This window comes from Triticum urartu, chromosome 7A (assembly GCF_056163025.1).
Source record: "Triticum urartu cultivar PI428250 chromosome 7A, HENAU_Tu73, whole genome shotgun sequence".
Classification (NCBI taxonomy): domain Eukaryota; kingdom Viridiplantae; phylum Streptophyta; class Magnoliopsida; order Poales; family Poaceae; genus Triticum; species Triticum urartu.
The window spans coordinates 77,583,925-77,597,651 of NC_141879.1; the positions used below are offsets into that span (position 1 = coordinate 77,583,925).

At 43.2% G+C, this 13,727-nt stretch overlaps 1 pseudogene across 1 annotated transcript; it reads right to left on the reverse strand.

Annotated features, from left to right (window-relative positions):
- Window positions 1–4,716: 4,716 nt before the first annotated feature.
- LOC125525676 (PHD finger protein ALFIN-LIKE 3-like) lies at window positions 4,717–11,202 on the reverse strand (annotated as a pseudogene). Its single transcript, XR_015610542.1, has 3 exons — window positions 10,850–11,202; window positions 7,732–7,954; window positions 4,717–5,348 (listed from the first exon to the last, which is right to left on the reverse strand). The product of XR_015610542.1 is annotated as a PHD finger protein ALFIN-LIKE 3-like (transcript).
- Between the last annotated feature and the right edge of the window lie 2,525 nt (window positions 11,203–13,727).

Below are 13,727 nucleotides of genomic sequence, written 5' to 3' on the forward strand. Positions count from 1 at the left end.
AACAACGAGTTTTCTTTTGCATATATAAATAGATACACAAACAAAAATACAACACCCCACACAATTAGTGTTTCACGCCACCTCGTGCTCACGAGCAAGCTCTGACACGATCAGTTCATCCACGTCATCTGCCTCAACCCGGATTCCCCGATCCTGTCGTGGTTAGCACCACCCACTCATCATCAGTACAGCCAAGATGGCCAAGAGGACCGCCGCACAATGGAGGGACTCATGGGCCCGTGAACCATGGTTATGTAGCCCCTCGGTACTCAACTTTGATGACAACGGGTCAATGCCACGCCCGGGCCGAGTGGCCATCGCCGGTGTGCAGCTCCGCCCATATCTCATTACCGATAGGATAACAAGTACAAGCTCGCCATCGTGGGATCTAGGTTGTTCATCGGGCCAGCTGATGAAAGGCACCAAATGAAGAAGAGAGGGACATCAACAATGGAGGTGTGTCTTGGTTCTCCCTCATCAAAGACTTTACCGACATAACTTCTCAAGGGGGCATGTTACCATTGTGTTTTACTTGGAATGGCTAGAGCAGAACTGGTCATGGGTAGAATTAGTGTGCGAGATGTCAAGTGAAGGGAATTAAATTAAGTTAGTGACCAATGGAATTAAATTAAGTTAGTGACCAACGGAATTAAATTAAGTTAGTCACCATGGGTTGAATTAGCACTAAGATACGAAGGCGGTTGCCGCCTTTGTCCCTTGATGCTGGCCTCCCATGGTGGCGTTGATCGCTGGCTCATTTAAAACACGAGTTCATGGATTTTGTGATAAAAGTGAGGGTTGCGAGTGAGCAGGACGGGGGTAAAGTTGGTATGTTCAGACATGGTTGTCTAAGTGGAATAATTTCCTTACATTAAAAATGTGGGGAATTTCCTTTCACTAGAGATGGCTTTGCAGAAGAAATTTTGGCATACAATTTTTTGGTATGAGACGGTGGTTCATTTATTTTCATCAAGTCATACAATTTTTTGGCAAGGGTAGGAGGGTAAATGCTCTGGTTGGTTGATTCAAGAGTTAATAATGAACACGGTGGCGTATCAGTTGCATGTCCAACAAAAGACATTATATTTTTATTTCGTGGTCATGCACGAGATTCAACTATATGTTACAACGTGGCAATGGCTCAGCGGATATGGGGTCTGCCTTCTTGGAGGGGCGTCCTGGGCGGCACATGCCTCGTCCCCCTTGATGGCGTTGGCGGATCAACACAGACACCCCGGGGAGGGGGGGGGGGGTAGGATGAGGGCGAGCGGGGTGATTGGCGGGGGACTTCTCCTAGGTTGTCTGTGTCGAAGTACAGTCTGAAGGAGAAAATGTGCCATGACGAAAGCGAGGTGGGCTTCATCCAATTTTAAAAGAGAGGGCTCCAGCAAGAAATATCCAGCTACAGCGGGAAAACGAGCAGGAAGCGGAGGGTCTGGCAAGAAAAGGGAATGGTGTGTTCTAGGGTGGATTTGTTGTGTTTGGACCGCGTGTTGGATATAACATGACGGATAGTTCAGACAACCACACTTCTCCTCCACATATGGACTGGATTTGGGGAGCCGGACTGTTCAGACGGTTGGATTTTGGGGAGCTGGGCGCCCATTTATGTCTAAATGTGTTCGGACTTATGACTTATGAGAAAGAAATAATCTTCGATATAGGGGACGACTTTAAACATTTGTATGATTCATTTGTATGCACTGTAGTCCATAGTAATGCAAGGCGTACTACTAGTTTGTATTGGAGGAGTTGATCTTACGGCTAGCATCGAACAGGGAATATGTGAACTAATTCTTGCCGCCGAGACCAATGCTTCCCAGAGCTAGCTATCTTGGCGTACACAGATGGCCGGCAAGCTGCCGCTACATGAGCTTCCAAGGCTCCCTTCCTGTTACACACTTGCAGAACTCCAGATCGATGCTGTTTACCCTGTGGATGAGACGGTGAAGATCTAGGCCCTCCAAGCTTTTTCACACGTTGCCGAGAAATTTGTTCTTCATATAGTCACTGTTCGATAAATTGTTTTTATCATTATTAATAATTTTATGTTACTATTATTCATTCATTTTTTTCTCTAAAGCTCACATAATCTATTTTTAACATCTGAGGAGCTCTAAGTCCACGTTATACACGTCTACACTACATCTGACAAGTGGAAGTTTGTTCTTGCAGCAATTAGTGCCTCGGAGCTCTTCAAGATTGGTGCAAACAAATATTAAAAGAGCATAGAAGCGCTCTCCTGGGCTTATTTTAAAAAAAACATACTTCTCTTACATTATGCGGTTAACATTGTAACATGAATTCTTGAATATATCCCAACGAAATGCGAAAAGAATGTAATGCCTCTCTCACTACCTTTGTAGTTAAGCATTTTTCATACAAAGGGCCGGTGACTGCATACGCAACAATAAAGGAAGCATGCACATATTATATCCTACTCTCCGATCTCTTCGCCGATGCAGTCAGCGCACTTGAATTCTTTGAGATGTTTTGCTTCAGTGGCAGCTATGTTCACATATTTGCCATGGAACCACTGGTCACATATGTCACAGCATATCCAAAAGGCGTTGGCATGGTACTGAGCACTACAGGTTTCACAAAAGTATGTAACTTCATGATCATTTTCTTTGTCTTCAGCAGGCTTCCTAGAGTCCTTGTTTGGAGCAGATAAATTTTGCATCGACTCTTGAGATGGTGGCACGTTCTCTTCAACAGGTATGATAGAGTCAAGCATGTCTATTGTAAAAAAAAAAATGCCGGAGATTGGATTATTAGTTTGCGTGCTTGTTTTAGATTTGGGCGGTACAATTTTGTCACTTTAGTTAACTGTTTTTTGCATGAAGCACCCATGCCATGCATATGGCTGGTGTTGGCGTGGTTCATACCATTGGCTGCAGGCTTGGAATTTCCCGCTACTTCAATCCTATTCCGAGGCATGATAAATATACAGATCTCTATTTTTGCCAAAATTATACACATCTCTCTACTTTTGGTGAATTTAAAAAATTAAGCCGGCCCTCTCTATATCTTCCGTGAAAAAGATCGCATGTGCGCACACAAGTATATATGTTTATATACACTGTCCATTGCCAGTGCAAAATAGCTAGAATCCATATTCCAAACAATTTTGTTTTTTAATTTGATCATTACTAAAATAAATAGAAAACTATGTCATTTATCTGATGTAGTTTAGTGAAAAAATATGTATGTAATATATGCGGCTTAAAAATTACAAATATTTCAAAATAGAATACAGTGCATGGATACTCTTCATTGCCAGGAGAAAATGATTGCCGTCATGTACTCTTATAAAATTAATGCATGATCGAATCCTAGAAAATATATGGTCCAAAAAAGTTGAAGGTTTTGTGGGCAACAAGTGTCCAATGTCTGTAATAAACTTAAGACCAAATCCCATCATATTTCTTTAGGATATAAAAGGACACAAAATTATACTTCCTCCATTCCAAAATATAGTGCTTCCTCTATTGCCGTACTTCAAATTTGACCATAAATTTAACCAACAAAACCGACTGCGGCGGAAGCAAAAGTTATACCAGTGAATTCGTATTCAGAAGAAGTTTTCAATTATATTTTTTTTCTCCTGTCGCAGTTGGTTTCGTTGATTAAATTAATGGTCAAAGTTGGACCTCGGGAAACGCGGGCGCACTGTATTTTGAAATGGAGGGAGTACATCCACCAAAGAATTTCGCATTCGCAATACAATAGCCCACCAGTACACATGTAGACTTCATAAAATTGCTATAATGTTACATCTTCTATCAATCTGGAATTATTGGGCATGGCACACCAAAAATATATATCATGCACATTGATTTCACACACTTGTCAATTGGAAAAGTCTATGCATGCAAAAAATACAGCCACTAATGGAAGGTGTTGTTTGTAACTCGATACTCTTTTTCCTTTGTCTAATACAAAAGTAAACACGGTCGTATATCTGAAAATAACCTTATTCCCAAAGAAATATGTTTGAAAGTAATTGATCAAACTACTGGCCTAAATTCCTCTTTGTTTCAATACGGAACTACGCTACCCCGTGCAACAGCACTGGATTTTGATGACAATTTTTTTTTATTGAAAATGGATTCAAGAAGTCTGGGACAGCAGGATCGAAAAACTACGGCCACAAATGCCCTTAGTTGTTTAACTCAATACATTTTTTTCCTATGCCTAATAAGAAATAAACACAGTTATGAGGACTGTAGTAGTATTTGAAGAAGCCAAAGAAGTACTTCACACAAGAGGTATGAGGCCTTGTGTGTGTAACAGAAACGCATCCATAAATACTCTTCTCAGCTCTATTACTCGTTGGCATACTTCTGCGAAAGTTCTACATTACCATGTGTGATCTGCAGTTACCAGCGGTGCGGGGGTCGGGAAAAATCTTTGTCGGTTCAGCCGGCACCAACACGGTGACGCTTGTGGGCGCCGCCTCCCTTCTTGAAGGGCGTCAGGTGTACCCCGCCGGCACTCCTCTCCGTGTACTGGCAGGAATCCGAGGATCTGTCTGGGCATGCAGCAGCATCATTGTCGGCGTAGTACTTCTTGAAGATGTTGTTTGGTACGCGGGAATTCAGAGGCATAGGAGCGTGGCGGCGGTTGCTGGAAATCATCGCTTTGGCATTTGTTTCTCTTTCTAGGCTTGATTGTCATGTTTGCCCATCAATGATATCACAGTTCTGTCAGGTGGTTGCTATATTAATATAGCAAGGCGAAAGCCTGTTTCAAGACATTGTAAACTGAATTCTTAAATATATCCCAACGGAATGGGAAAAGAATGTAATGCCTCTCTCACTACCTTTCTAGTTAATCATTTTTCATACAAAGGGTGACTGCATACCCTAAAATAAAGGAATGGTGCACATATTATATCCTACTCTCCGATCACCTCGCGGATGCAGTCAGGACACTTGTATTCTTTGATATGTTCTGCTTCAGAGGCAGTTACGTTCACACATTTGCCATGGAACCACTGGTCACATTCGTCACAACCAATCCAAAAGGCATTGGCATGATACGGAGCATTACAAGATCCGCAAAAGTCGGTAACTTCATTATCCTTTTGTTTGTCTTAAGCAGGCTTCCTAGAGTCCTTGTTTGGAGCAGAAAAAACTTGCATCGAGTCTTGAGAAGGTGGCACGTTCTCTTCAGCAGGTGTGATAGAGTCTACGTCTGGATTGGACACATTCTCTTGAGTTGGTGCGCTCGACTCCCTGTTTGCATTGTAACGCACAAATGTTGATAGCCAAGGAAGACCATAAGAGAGATAGAATTCGTCATGGACTGTTCGCATCTCGTTTACCATATCAAATAAACGTATCCTGAAAGAGAAAGTAAACCAACATCACCAAATCAGCAATTGGCTTTGCAAGCAATATGTAACACATGACATTCTTGATGCATGGAGGAACTATATAAGCACAAGAACATAATGATTTAAATAGAAGACGAAGATCGCCCCTAATAAGAATAGCCCATTATTTAATGCTGAGGCTCTAATAATTGGTTCTGCAGGACTATTGTTCTGTTGAAGCTGTATTCTCTCTCGTGTTTGTTCAATGGAAAAAACAAGATATTATGTCAAAAAATAGAATCTTCTATACACTTGTTTAAAAGCATAGGAATTACATACTGTTTTGTTAGATAGAAGTTACAGGTTTTTGCACTTTTTGCTGCATTCAATGTATCTTCTACATGCACATGCTTTATGTGTTGTGAAATTATTAGTTACGTTTCTCGGAGGTAGATTGCACATATAAATGTCCTAAATGTTAAGTGCACAAAAAAACTGTTTGTGAAATGAAGTAGTAGTAGTGGTGGTGGTGGTGATAGTAGTAGCAGCAGCAGGGAGGCGGACGTTTGGTCCCTGGCACTATATGTCCCCGGTATCTAGATCATCAATAAGTGCATCGCGATGCGTTGCTAAAGTAGCGATTTATGATATACGGAAGGCAGTGCAGGTGTGGAAGTGGATATACTTGAGAAGAACAGTGGTGTACGTCGCTTGGCACATGAGAGGACAGCATCCGCACAGTACCAAGACGCGTTTTGCAGCCACTGCAGTTAAATGTTCTGCTACTGAGACACGGCAACTTTATCCTCGACATTGGAAAAGTGGCAGAGCACTGTAGCAGCTGTGTCCAGCAAGTGAAACTAGTAAAAAGGGTGATGCAATGGATAGACAGACATGGCAAAATCACAATGTGCTCACAATGACAGATATATTAATCCATAAGGGAGTTCAAAATAAGATAATTAGAGAAACAGCTATATTAATCCATAGGGGGGGGGGGTTAAAATTAAGCTAATTATATATAAATATGTTTTTTTCAGTTCAGTTTTTCATGTAACAGAACGGTCCATGTGTCAGGGAATGTATTTACTAAGTTGTTATCTATTGAATTGGAAGTTTTTTTTTTCACGAGGTCCATCGAATTGGAAGTTGGTTCAAATTAAATTGGATGCGGCCGATTAGTTGGAACAGGAATAAATATGTGGGTAATATGGTCTTCTAGATGAAATATAAGTCTACATGTTCTGAAACAGAAGTCAAATTTGGAAAACAAAACTTTTTTCGAAAATATATCCACGGTAACTTTTCAAAAAATAACTTTGTTTGGCGATAAACTCATTTATGTATTAATTGAATATTTTCTTAGTCTTTATATCAGAATCTATTCTTTTCTCACAACACAAACCAATTTCACAATTACGAATATATTCTTGATCATGTACATGTAATGGAGCAGTCAACGAGAATTTATTTCTAGATGAACATTTTTCCATTACATGTAATGAGCATTTTTTTTCATTAACATGTAATGGACATTTTTTTTTCAAACTGTCATGATATTTTCCAGAACATAGGAAAAATTCTGTAACAACGGGTAAATTATCTCTAAAGTATTTTTTTTAATATGGGGTCAAAGTATTTCCTGGTATGTTTGAACTTTTTCTTAACATGCGGCATCAATTTTATTACTAAATATCTTTTCCCTAACATTTTTCAAATCAGATTTTATAAAAAAAATGTGTGTGCAGTAGGCAAATGGTGAAAAGGTGTTAGCGAATAATATGAAATGAACAGTAGACTGATTAATATATCTGGTCGCATTGAGAGTACAGAGTTGTATTGAAGGACTTCGTTACGCTACTCAAAATTTGTCGACACTGCTGAGACAAGAAATAGCAGGCAAACTGAAAAGCTAAGTTGGTTAATGCGTGTCAGGGTGAGTTGGCCGACTCGTGAGTAGCAGCTACCGTTGGTTAAATGCGAGGGTGGGCCCCTGCTGTCCGAAGGCATCTAATACTCCCTCTATTCCACAATGTAGTGCTTCCTCTATCCACGTGCTTCAACTTTGACAGTAAATTTAACTACCAATACCAATTGTGGCGGGAGCAAAAATTATATCAGTGAATTCGTATTCGAAATAAGTTTTCAATTATATAATTTTTTCTCCCGCCGCAGTTGGTCTCGTTGGTTAAATTTATGGTGAAAGTAGGACCTCGGGAAGCGCGGGCGCACTATATTTTGGAATGGAGGGAGTACAAAACAGAGAAAGAGATAATACAAAAGAAAGTCAAAGTATAATAATAGGCGGGTTGAAGATCACGTCTGAATGAATGGCGAGATTCCGGAGACAGATGTCCCCAGAAACCATTCGGTATTTCCCCAGCAGCAGCAACAATATAGTAGTAATATACCTTTGGTTGGCGGCGTGATAAGTGGACAAGAAAACGGTGACGCCCATGAGCCACGAGTCGGAGTGGTGGGCGACGAGTGTCAGGTAGTCAGAACGGTTCATATAACCTCGCCGGCGGTTGATGCCTCGTGTCGGCACCGGCAGGCCTGGCGGCACCATCTCCTCCGGCAGCGTCAACTCCCAACTACCACCCGGGTACCCGTACAAGCACATTGGCTCTTTACCTGAAGCGAGAAAATGAATCACACCACTACATCTGCCAGTGATCTGCACACCTCGCCATCTTATATTTACTAATTGTAATTGGGAGCACCATATGAGATTTACTTTAATTTAAGAAAAACTACCTCTCCAAACAATCCATTTGACAAAAAGTCATTATATTATTCAAACAGGTTTGATGTAGGTACATGTCAAACAACTCTATTGTAAAAAAAGCCGGAGATTAGATTGTTAGTTTGCATGTTTGTTTTACATTTGGGCAGTACTTTCAACACTTTAATTAATGAAATATTTTTTGCATGAAGCACCCATGCCATGCATATGGCTTGGTGATGGCGAGGTTCATATCACTGGCTGCAGGCTTAGAATTTGCAGGTACTTTAGGCCTATTACGATGCGTGATAAATATGCAGTTCTCCATGATTGCCAAATTTATACAAATCACCCTACTTTTGGCTAATTTAAAATTAAGCCAGCCTTCTCTATGTCATCGTGAGAAAGATCGCTTGTGCGCACACAAGTATATATGTTTATATACACTGTGCATTGTCCGCGGAAAATAGCTAGAGTCTGTATTTCCCGACAAATTTCTTTTAAAAAATTTGATCATTACTAAAAATAGAAAACTATATCTCTGATGTATTTTAGTGAATATACATGTATATAATATGTGACTTAAAATTAAAAATATTTCAAAATAGAACCATGGATACTCTTCATGACCAGGAGAAAATAAATGTCCTCATGTACTCTTGTAGAACACTTTTGCATGAATATTCTATGTAAATAGTAATGCATAATCGAGTCCCTAGAAAAGATATGGTCTAGAAACAGTTGAAGATTTTGTGGGCGACAAGTGTTGAATGTCTATAATAAACTTAAGACCAAACCCCATCGTATTTCTTTAGGAGAAAAGGAGAAAAAAAAGTATACATCCACCAAAGAGTTTCGCGTTTGCAATACTATTGCCCACCAGTACACATGCAGCCTTCATAAAATTGCTACCATGTTACATCTTCTATCAATTTGGAGTTATTGGGGGCATAGCACACCAAGAATATATATCACGAGCATTGATTTCACACACTAGTCAATTGGAAAAGTCTACGCATACAAAAAATACAACCACTGATGCAGAGAGTTGTTTATAACTCTATACTCTTTTTCCTTTGTCTAATACAAAAATAAACATGGTTGTATGTCTGAAAATAACCTTTTTCTTCCGGAGAAATATGTTTGAAAGTAAGTGATCAGACTACCAGCCTAAATTCCCCTGTGTTTCAATACAGAACTTCACTAGGCCGTGCAACAGCAGTGGATTGATGACTAGCTTTTCTTCATGAAAAAACGGATCTGAGAGTTCATGTCAGCCGGATTTACAATTTTGTAATTAAAAATGGATCTAAAATTTTAGGGACAGCAGGAACTAAAAAATACAGCCACAAATTCCCGTAGTTGTCTAACACAATACTTTTTCCTATGTCTAATAAGAAATAAAGACCATTATATGTTTCAAAGGAACTGATCAAACTATCAGTCCAAGTTTAATTAAATAAAGAACTTCACTAGCCCGTGCAATGACGGGATTGATGACTTGTTTTTCTTAATACAAAATGGATCCGAGATTTCATGTCAGATGAAACTATCAGCCTATCCCTAATACTAAAATAAACACCAGATCTGAAGTTCTTTGTCCTATGTCTAACAAAAATAAACAAGGTCATATGTTTAAAAGTAACTGACAAAACTATGATCCTAAGTTTCCCCATGTTTCAGTGCAGAACTTCACTAGGCCGTGCAAACACGGGATTGATGACTAGGGCTGCAAACGAGTCGAGCTCGAGCTAGTTGGAGTTGGCTCAGCTTAATTCATATGAAAATTTGAGTGAGCTCAAACTGAGTGAAGCTCATGGTCAAGCTGTAGAACATGACTCATGCTCAGCTTGTAATGATCTCGAGTCGATCTCGAGCTAGTTTCGAGTTAAATGAGTTGGTAAAAAATATGAATCTATGGATAAAAAACAAAAAAATTAAGGTGAATATGCTGGGAACTTTGCCAAAAACATAAGTTATTTAACACGTAGTCGACCACGTGCCATAATGAGACCTAAATCTTCTCTGCACTTAGTTAAGTTTCCACGTTCGTTGGTAAATAAAATGGAGAAAAATTATGGACAACATAGATGATAATAAATTATCGTATTTCCATTTAATATAAGACATGATTATTTAACATAATAATATCCTGTCGAGCTAAAATTGAACGAGCCAACATTGGCTCAAGATCGGCTCGTTTCTCGATCGACCTACATAAAGTGTTTAAACCTAGCTCGTTTCTTTTCGAGTCGATCTTGAGTCGAGTCAAAAAACGAGTCAATCTTGAGCGGCTCACGAGCCTGGAGCTTTTCTTGCAGCCCTATTGATGACTAGTTTTTCTTAATAAAAAATGGATCTGAACTTTCATGTCAGATGAAACTATCAGCCTCTGCCTAATACGGGATCTAAAGATTTTTTCCTATGTCTAATACAAAAAAACACTCTTATATGTTTAAAAGTAACTGACCAAACTATCAGACAAAGTGTCCCCATGTTTCAATACAGAACTCCACTATCCCGTGCAACAGCACGGAACTGATGGCTTGTTTTTCTTAATAAAAAATGGATCTAGAATTTCTTGTCAGCCAGATTTACAATTTTGTAACAAGCAATGGATATAACATTTCTGGGACAGTTGGATCTCTATATTACATACCTTCCTTCCTCAATAAATCATATAATGTATCATGATCTGCGTGTATGGCAACAAGGAGGAGAAGAGATCGGTGTTAGATCCATCAGCACGTAGGCGTCACATATATCCAGAAAAACGTGTCACTAAGGAGCATCCCGTGGCGTACCTGTGGTGAGGGCTTGGACAAGCGCGCTGCGGCGGCCAGAGAAGTCCTCATAGATGTTCTCCACGGTCCATGAGACGGCCGGGCAGGACCGCCATTCACCAGGGTGTGCCGGCAGCGGGGTTGGTGAAGGCCGCCCATGAACGGGAACGGTGAGACGACGCCGGGAGGGAGTGGGGTTGGAGGAGGAGCCGTCGAGAGATGCGTCCATGGGATGAGATTCGTGCTAGGTTCGCCGGCGGCGGGCTAGCAGAGATAGGCGGAGCTCTTGAAGGAGGAAGGTGGAATTGGATCTATGGGGGAACCCTGATACTTTGTTGATTTATAAAGAGCCGGCGTCAAGAGGATGGGAGACTGGGGAACGGAGGACGCGGACGGGTTACTACTTTCCTTTCGAGTCTATGGGCGGGATGTATTTGTTTTCTTTCGTTTCCTATCACGTTTTGGCCACGCCGGCGAGGTGCCAGCACCAGTGAAATAACTACAAGTTAGCTGGCATACAAATCCTAGGGCTACTGGCGTGTGGTCCCTGGATCAGCAGTCCAGAATATGCGGTACTCCTTTATTTCCTTCATTAATTTCATTTTTAAAGGCATTTATTTCCTTCGTAGTGTAAAAAGTACACGGCACGATGTTCTCCCACGGTTCTGAAATGCATTATGTTTTAGTCATGCAGTTTCTAAGATGAAACTTTGATGATTATTTTGTATGCACTTAATTGTTGCTAAAAAGGTTAAGGGATATGTTTGGATTCTGACCAAATAGTACCTTACCGTATGTAAACATGCTTGCGCCAGCCGCGTCCCAGGATTGCCACGTGTTTCGATCGGGCCCGCGCACCACAACCCCCTCGAAAACCTTATTCCAGTCGATGAAGGGCTTGCCACACTTTTTTCTCCTACACTGTGCGTTGACCACAACTCCACAATCGATGGAATGCTCCTTCTCTCTCCCTGCTCGTCTACTTCACCACTGAATTAAGTGTTGGCTTGAGACTGCCGTGGTGTGGAGGCGCCGCTACAGGGCCCTTTGAAGGAGAAGTTGCAAGGCCGGCGGGATTGGGGCGCGATGCCGGGTGCCTGGCACAGGCGCTACAAGGCCCCGGGTTCTCCACTCGCGGCAGCGCTCACCAGTCTCGCAAATGCATAATCTTTCCGGGGTGCTGCAACCCGGGGTCGGTGCTGTAATTGGTGGTCTCTTAGCAGCCATGGTTACTGCCAATCCAGCGTTGGCCGATGTCTCGTTGCACGCCGCCGGCGGTGCTGCAAAATGGGTGGTGATAACGGCCGTCGTGCTGCAACCGCAAATTTTGCCAGCATCGTAGTCATGGCCGGTGTTACAACCGCAGAGCATGCCGATGCCATATCCACTGCCGATACTGCAACCACACAGCTCACCGGTGCAACAGCCACGGTCGATGCTGCAAGCCTGCAATGGGGTGGTCGCGACGGGCGGGCGGCCGCGACGATGCTTTGATGGCCACGGCGATGGTTCAATGGACACGATGACGAGGGATGCTATGACGACATCGGCAGCCGTGGCGATGCTGCAAGGCATGCTTCATTGGCCGCGGCGACGAGGCATACTTTGATGGTGTCGACGATAGTGACAATGCTTCAACGACCACGGCGATGGTTCTATGGACAAGACGATTAGGCGTGCGATGACGGCATCGATGGTCGTGGTGGTGCTGCAAGGCATGCTTGAATGGCCGCTGCGACGAGGCGTACTTCGATGGTGTCGACGGCGCTGGCGATGCTGCGACGCGTGTTTCAATGGCTGCGGCGATGAGGCGTACTTCGATGGTGTCGACGGCCGTGGTGATGTTGCGAGGCGTGTCACAATGGTCCTAGCGATGCTTCGACGACCACAACAATGGTTCGATGGACATGGCGACGAGGCATGTTACGACGACATCGACGGCCGAGGCAATGCTGCAAGGCATGCTTCAATGGCCGTGGCGATGAGGCGTACTTCAATGGTGTCGACAGCCGTGGTGATGCTTCAACAACCACCAGGATGGTTCGATGGACACGGCGATGAGGCATTCTACGACGACATCGACGACCATGGCGATGCTGCAAGGCATGCTTCAATGTGAGTGGCGGTGAGGCATACTTCAATGGCGCCGACGGCCACGCCGATGCTTCGACAATGTCGACGGCCATGGCGATGTTGCAAGGCATGCCGTGGGGACGGGGCGTGCTTCAATGGTGTCGACGGTCGCAGCTGTGAGGCGTGCTAGGAAGTTAATGCTGATGCTACTCCGAGCAGTGCATGGGTGTCGCTACTGCAATGACGCACACTGTGGACGAGCGGTGCGTGCTAAGGAGATTAGCGGCCCTGATAAGACGCATCGGACGGCACAACCGGTGGCTGATCTTTGAATCGCTGCAGGCGGATGGTGCCTAGCGTCCCCCATATTTTGCCCTGGTCTTCGTCCCGATGAGTGCCAACTCCAATGCTCCTTTCCCAACTCTAGTTCATTTTTTTAGATCGCGCACATCCACTTTCCCAAAAGAAAAAGGAACTGGCAGTCCAGCCATGTCCCTGCGAGCGGTATGGAAGAATCCTAGCACCGCCACCCTCTGGGAATCCCACCTTCCTCCCTTGCCGTAGCCGGTGGGCGCGGCCGGGCGAAGCCCACGCGGCAGGGGGTGGGGCAGTGGCTTTTCATACCCTCTTTTCTGGACTCATGGATAGCTTGGCTTGGCCCTCTATGGCGGGGCCGAGCAGTGGCCGGGGAAGCAAATGATTCACAGGAAGGTAGTAGCGCGACGCTCAAGTGGGGCGACTCTGTCGGCATTGCTATGTTGGTGGTGCGGACCGCGTGCAACAGCGGGCAAGGACGGTGGCCCGACTTAGGCGGCGAATGCGTGCA